Consider the following 7,935-nt stretch of genomic DNA (forward strand, 5'->3'; position numbering starts at 1 on the left):
GAGGAAAGATTCCTGTACTAGGAAAATATCTATTTGGTGGCGAACGAGGAAATCTCGAACCAAATCTGCCTGCGGCTTGAAACCGTTTGCATTGAAAGTCACTACGGAACGTGATCGAGCCTTGATCCTAGACGTGGTTGTAGCTATTGCGATGTGGTGGAGTCTGCAAATTGTCGCACGGACTTAAGGAGCTGGACGTGCTCGATTACTAGTTGCTTCTTGTCTTCCGCGTTATTGGCGGATTTGAAAGCCTCGGAGAAGGCGACAAGAGCGTCTATATCTAACGCGTCTACAATGCTAAACGCAAGATTTAAGGCGTCGCGGACCTTTTCTGATTCCGCGGCGGCCTCCGCAGTGTGGCTGAGGACTTTAGCTGGAGGGCTCACCTTAAGTGTGAGCCTCTCCGTTATGACGGGGTCGGCGCCGGCGCTTGGGAAGGCGTCACGGGTGCCGCTTTAGTTGGCAGAGGCGGGCCTCTGACGTGAGCTGGGGAGGGCCCTCCGTATCGGGGGGCTTGGTCCAGGCACTATTCTTAGGAGGTGGGGCCGGCGGACGTGGGCTTTGCTCCCGCGCCACGACGGACCGCATCGCGCCCCGCCGTGCGCCCAGACGCCGGCTTATGCGCCTTGGGGGCACGAGGGCACCCGCGATAATTCGCTGGGTGGCCCTGTTGCCCACAAAGCACGCACGCCAGCGGCTCCGCGCACGGAAGCGTTCTTTTGCAGTCCGCCGTGCCGTGGTCGCCTAGGCACTTTACGCACCGTGCCCTAGCGAAACAGTTACGGGCCGCGTGCCCGTAGAATTGACAGCGGTGACACTGTCGTGTGAAGGAATGTTTGAGGGGGTTTCAACCCTCAGCCCCGAAAGCTTGCAACACTCTCTCAGGCTAAAAATCTTTTTCCCACTCGGGGTAGGATCAAGAACGGCGAGCCATATCGTACTCTTCCTTTGTCGTTCTTTTGAGCATACGGAAAACATCCCTTACGGGGTATCCCTGCTCAATGAGGTCCGATTGGACAATCCCGGAGTCTATCTCCTTGGGATATAAGGAATGCCCTTAATAACTACCCTTAGAACGCGCTCCTCGGGTAGGGGGAAGGTGTGGCCACCGATACCTTCAGAGCGAAGGTATGAAGTTAAAAATCGATGGTGATCAGATGAAAAGACCTGAACGCAAAGGTTATCCCTCAACGTTCGGGCCTTGTAGGTTATCGACTTAGTGTCGAGAATTTTTCATAGGGCCGGCCAGGCGCCCTTGTCCCTAACGTATACGGGCGGGGGGGTTTTGATGCGGTCCGCGGGGGCGGGGGGCGCAGGTTTTCCCGATAAAAGGGAACTAACATCCCTCTTCGGAGGGTTCGTGGCTTGGGTGGGCCTTTTAGCGGGAGGACCGCCGTTGGCCGAACGCTTTTTCTTCTTCCAGCCGACGGTTTGAAAGCCATCGCTCTCGGAAGATAAGTTTATTGCGTCGGCCGCTACCACCGGGGCGGATTGGGTCGACATGACCGAAGAGGGGCGTGAATTTTGACCCGTCTCTTCATCGCTGGCGCTTCCCACTTCAGGGAGTGGTGAGCGCGAGCGTGAGCGAGAGCGGGTATCGGGTCGCGATGCCTTCACGGAGGCATTTTTCTTCGCCTTATGCGGCGATGGCGACGGCGAACGCGGTGAATCCGCGGTTACGGACTCGTTAAAGGCCCGCAATGCGTCGGGGAAGCGCTCTTGGAGAAAGAGCAGAATTCTTCTTATGTCAGGGGGTGGATCCCCGGACGCCATTCTGAAGGCGGGAAGCCAACAGGTTGACGACGGGTGTGTGTACCTAGTTTGCCTAAGTGAGGTGAGTACCTAAGCTAGTGATTTTGCCCTACAATGTGGTGTGTCTCCGCTGGTGATAGCGGAGGTGTGGTTTGTCACCGACCTAACCAGCTCGTAGGAGATTGGGTATAAGAGCCCCTACGGATGTGACAGGACCCGTCCAACAGTGGACCTGTGTTTAGCCGGTTGCTAGAGAGTAGTTGGAGTACCTACTCCCCAATACGTGCCTACTAGGAGGCCCGGCCGTGCACAGGACTTGAAGGAAGCGGAGGGGCTGTTACTCGCCTTGAAAAAGGCACGGTGTATGCACCCCGGACAAAAACACTCCCGCACAAGGCGTTAACCAACAGATAACCGTTTGGCACCGTTAGGTGGCTATCTGAGGGCCGCAGGCAAGCCCGCGTTCATAAATTGCAGCCTTCAACCCGATGTCCAAACACCGAAGACGCGAAGCGACCAATGAGAGGGCGGCAGGCAGCAAGGCAGCGATCGGACAGCGCGTGCGCACTGTACAGCGGCAAGCGGCGATGACTCACACGCGAGCGAGCGAGAGAGCACTAGAGCACTGATGACTCACACGGAGAGAGCACTGGAGCAGACGGACCGCACGGGTCGGCGGTCGGAAGCGAAGTCCAACTTTTTGCCGCGCCTCGATTTTATTGTCTACGCACCCTTCGCATCTTGGTACCACATGTTACCACTAGTGGCCAGTGTAGGATATTTTTTGTATATAAATCTACAGTTTTTAAAAATTAAACACATTCCAGATTCCATCTTCACCTCTTCTTAACGAATTATTATGAAGTTTTATTTTAACCAAATAAGGACCAATCAACATAAACCCACATAACCTAAAATACCTTTGTGTGAAAGTAAACGCTTGGGCATTATGCTAAAGAGAAGCACATGACGAGAGATAGCAGGTTGAAATCGACTTAAAACTTACAGAATGGCAACAACGAGATGGAAAAAGTAAAAGATAAAAACAGAGAAAGAGATGGGAGACGATATAAAGAGAACAGGAGGAAAATTGGACAAGAAGAGCTAACATTAGAAAATCATAGAAGCTGGAAGGCCTATATGTCACAGGACACGCTTATCACCAAAATAGGCACATCTGATGAATAAGGTGAAGTTAAGTTATGTTACTTAAACAAGTGTATATATAAATATATATATTATACTGGGTGTCGGAAATAACGGCTTAATAATATATCTTATTAGTATGAATACGAATATACATGGAAACAAACATAATAACGTGAGACAGACATGAAAGCGATTTTGTACTTAACGCTCAATTTCAAGTAGTAAATTATAGAAGTCATGTTTGACCTCTAGAGTCATAACTGTGGATCTAGTTTTTGCATAATCAAATGATTATATATGTTACGTAATACACAGATAACCAAAATAAAAAAAACACGTGTTGATATACAATTATGTCATTATGTAATAGGAATGCCAGTATAATGAAGGACTTGGATGCAATTTTTTACAGATTTTTAGCATAATCTATCTCATTTTTATACGTATGCGACTGTGAGATAGTGTCCCTAATGCCAAACCCGGTCGTGCGGGAACTAGCTTCCAAGCGAAATATCATCTCAATTAAACTTATTTCCACCAAAACCTGTGTCTCAACGTGTAGTGTCTTCCCCTCAATCTATTTACTAGATTTTTTAATCGAATAACTATGGCCAAAATTGCTAAAGACTTGATTGATTCATGTGGTGAAGTGTTTTCAAAATTAAATTCTTCCCTAATGGATTCGAAATTTAAAGTAGAGAACTCTGGCCGAGTACCTCACTCAGGTAGGTTCGGCATGACTTTTTTATTCCAGTTAAGTTATTGACCTCGACTTCATAGATTATTAATAGATTCAATATTACCATATAAATCCTTTTTAAAATACCATTTTTCTTATAAATAATAATCATTCATGAAATGTCTGCTCTACGAAGACTCTGCGACTACACAGTTTACTTATGTAAACGTAACTAGAGTTTTTAAATACTTAAGGCATATGCAGAAGATTATAAAAAGAGTATATTCAACAGATAGCCTATATTGAAAACAGAGGTGTAAATAGTTATATGTTAGCATTTTAATGTAACTTATGTACCTAAATACGATGTTATAACTACTATGTAAAGTTCTGTTAGATATTCTGAATCGATAATAAATATTAATAAGCCAGTGGACAACCCCATATAGGTCATGGGCTCAGATTGCATACGTGTCTTTGATAATCTTATTAAGTAGGTGATTATCTGACAAAATGTCGTCGAATTTGTTTTGACATACCGGTTTTTAAAACATTTTGTAACAATACTTTCCTTCACCGTACGAGAAGAGTGTGCACATTGGCAGAGAGGTCATTAGTGCGCAGCTAGGAGTCAATCCCAAGACCTCAGGAATGAAAGTCACACGCTGAAGCCACTAGGCCAACCGTGCTATTTTTCTTATTCAATCATATTTGTGATCAAAGACTCGTTAGTTTCAAATATAGATATTTATATTGTACGTTCTTAAAACGCCTGGAATAATATTTTAGCATTGCTATTCGTCATCGTAAATCTCTTATTTTTCTTAACTGACAAGAAGTGGATCAGTGTTTTGTGCCTGACACACGCCTCGCATTTTAAGTCCAAGGCATGTCTCTTCCTTCCATCCGAGCGACTGTTATATGTGCGTAAAGACCTCCCCTGCCATTGCGTGCCGGGACTTTTTCTATCTTTTACACTTTTACTAAAAAATATACATAAATTAATTACTCATTCTTGTTACGCGTCTCGCGCAATACGCCTCAAACTACATCGGTAATATTTTTATTAACAATAAAAAATAAATTGATAAGCGAGCCGAGGCGCTTGCTAGATTCGTTCTTTCATTTTTGTTTGTCTCTTTTAGATATTTAATAATTTTGTCGCAGACCCGTTTCAGGCACAGTCTGTGTTTTATTAACATATCCTGTAAGCCGTTACGGTCTACAGTTATGTGTTTGTTGGTCCAGGTCGTGCTTGGATGGTGCGAATATAGGGCAATATATGGCTCTAGCCCAACTAATACAAACAAATAACTGTAGATAGTTTGATTGTCATTTTTGCAGGCACATGTTCTATCTTTAGCGGATATATGGTGTAAATTAAATGCCCAGATACCTAATAAATTAATATAATTCAAAGAAGAATGTGAATTGTACAATGATCGTAGGTCAAGTGACATGAGTAGACAGATTTGTATGAAGAAGCTTCAAGCGCCTGATGAGGGTGACGGCAATGTTCCCGCGATGGTGTTTTGGCGTCATATTTGCGCAGGCGTTAAGTCTGAACACACATGTTGGGCTTGGCTTAATTTTAAACCCTGTAAGAATTTGCGCCATCTTTGGTGTGAAATGATTATTTTATTAACTTATATGCAGCTTATCATCTCCGTTGAACATTTTGGTAGTTCCAGTTGTTTCACCCCACAGGTAGCGCTCATTCATAATTCATACCTAGTGTAGCCATGAATACTGAAAAAAAAAAAAAACCGTACTCTAAAACTGAGCATAAATCGTAATCCTGATCATACTCATGAATCATAAGACTGATCGAGATCGGGACTAGACGATGGCCAGTGTTCAGCTCTGATGAAATCCGAAACGTTCGTTATCAACCAAGCTTTGTGCCCGCCGCTGAGTTATTAAACATGGTGTAGTTGAGGGGCTTCACTTTCTTGTCAAGAATGGTATCTTGATACACTTGTGCTGATGTTTTGATACCCTTTTCATAAAAGTATGGCTCAGACACTCCTTCATAGCTAATATCCCACCAAACCATCACCGAAGTCGGACTGTGCCCTCGTTGAACTCTGTCGACTAATTCGAAATCTTCCTTAGAGCTTTGACCATAAATACGGTCATATTGTTTGTTAATATATTCCTCAATTGTAAAAAAAAAACTCATCCGTAAACAAAATGTTTCTGTGATCTCACTTTGCATACTGCTTCAGTAAATTATCAGTCAAAAAATGACTAGTACGCCCTAAGTCATCTTTTAAAATACGCGACATGGTTCTAGGTGTTATCTTCATGTCTGTCTTTCAATTCTTTCCTTCACTGCTTTGACAACCTTTTTCGTATGAACACTACATGGACGGCCAGATCTTTTTCTGTCACAAACAGAGGTCTCGTTGTACCTATTAGTAGCTCGGTACACAAACACTAATATAAGTAGCAAGAATACCAAAAGTTAGAAGAGTTTTAAAAATTGCATTTGGCTCCACAGCGATTCGGTACTCTTTATCACCACACTCAATTTTAATGTCGCAAAATATTGTACAATGTATTGGCGCCAAAATGAGAAAACCCAATGAACAATGATATAAAAATAGATAGATTCTAAATTTCTTAATTTTCAATTGTAACATTATTTATGGCCAGACTAAGTAAATGGTGTATGCGGCGTATTCAGGATTTATTCTAAGTTTTTCCGCCGCATCTTTTGCTATAGTGTCCGCCCCATAGTTCCTTGGCGTACCAATCTGCACCTAAACCTAGAAGAGGCTAACATTCCGCTTTTGGACTCTTCTGGGGATCGAGAGATCGTCCACTCACAATTGCATCTAATGCTGACCTATTATATTTGCTGTAGATTTTTGATACACTTAGTTATATCAGGTCTCTTTATTAGACGCTAGTGCATTAGTTAGACGTAAATTACTGTCATATACAATAACGTACTCCTTTGCACTAAGTTTTATTTTTTTAATTCACACTACAATTAATGCAGACTAGCTCAAAAGGATTTTTTTATTTTTCGTTGACTTCTTGAGGTCGAAATTCAGTTTCTTCTTTTCGTTAATATTAACGTTTATAAGACGTACTTACCTATTGGTAATTAATTATATTTAATGAAATACATGTTGATTTACTTTGTTTAATTCGAGGAGATTAGTGTATGAAATCAAACTCATAATAAACAATCAAGTTTAATATAACAAAACGTTTCCATTATTTACAAGATAATAACAAAGAAATATTGATTTATAAAGGTCTTTATTGTCCATGGCTATAGTAGCCAACACCTCTTCGGTAACAATATATAGCTTCTTGTAAAAAAAAAGTATACATACTATAAAAACTAAATAATTCCAATTGCATTTTTCTCTCTCATCTCTTACTGTCAAATTGTCTTTACGGATAGAAAAAGATATGATAGTCGGAACTTGGACTAATTTTTGTAGAGTAATGATAAAGACTATATAAATACTTTTTTGTTTTTATTTCATCTTTTTATTCATACTCATACATTACTTTTGCCATAGTTCGATGGATTTTTTTAAACAGTACCAATTCCAATTATTGAAGTTCTGTAGGGAATAAAATCTTAAACTGGTAAATGCATTTTTAACCTGGCATCGATCATTTTCTATATTTTTAAATCATTTACATACTAGTTTTATAAAACCATAATATATCTCTCATTACATCAACAATTAACAAATAAAATATAATCTAAAACACTTTATAAACGGATTAAATCTATGTATTATTATCTCCAAGACAAACAATCTGCGAAAATAGAGGACACCGTCATTTCTGCAAAAAACCCGTCATCTTTTAGTGGATACCAACTCCGGGGAAATAAATACAGATAACAAAACTTTCTCTACAGTTGTGATACTTTTGACATTCAACGCCTTTTGTCTTCATCACCGTGACCACGCACGCTGTAAAGCACGCGAAACGTCGGAAAAAAAGTTTAAAATCATGTAAATAATTATAAGTTTATAATAATAATACATAGCAAGTGTTTTCTTAATGTGTAAAATTTATGTTAACATAATACAAATATAATCTATTTAGGATATTATTAAAATACAAAAATCTTTACACGTCTTCTTTGTATGGAACTCAGTATGATAAAACGATTTGAGTAAGGCTTTTGACTAAGTTAATCACACTTCATACTTAGCTTCTAGCAAGCATTTCTTTCAAGTAATCAGACATTTCTTAGTATGACGACACTTTCTCTCTGGCTTGGCTTCGATCACAAAATGTTTACTTGAATGCAGTAATAAGTACTTTACGCAAATTAAAATACATACAAACAATAATAAATTCAGTCATCTTCACTA

Source organism: Pieris brassicae, chromosome 9 (assembly GCF_905147105.1).
Source record: "Pieris brassicae chromosome 9, ilPieBrab1.1, whole genome shotgun sequence".
Taxonomy (NCBI): domain Eukaryota; kingdom Metazoa; phylum Arthropoda; class Insecta; order Lepidoptera; family Pieridae; genus Pieris; species Pieris brassicae.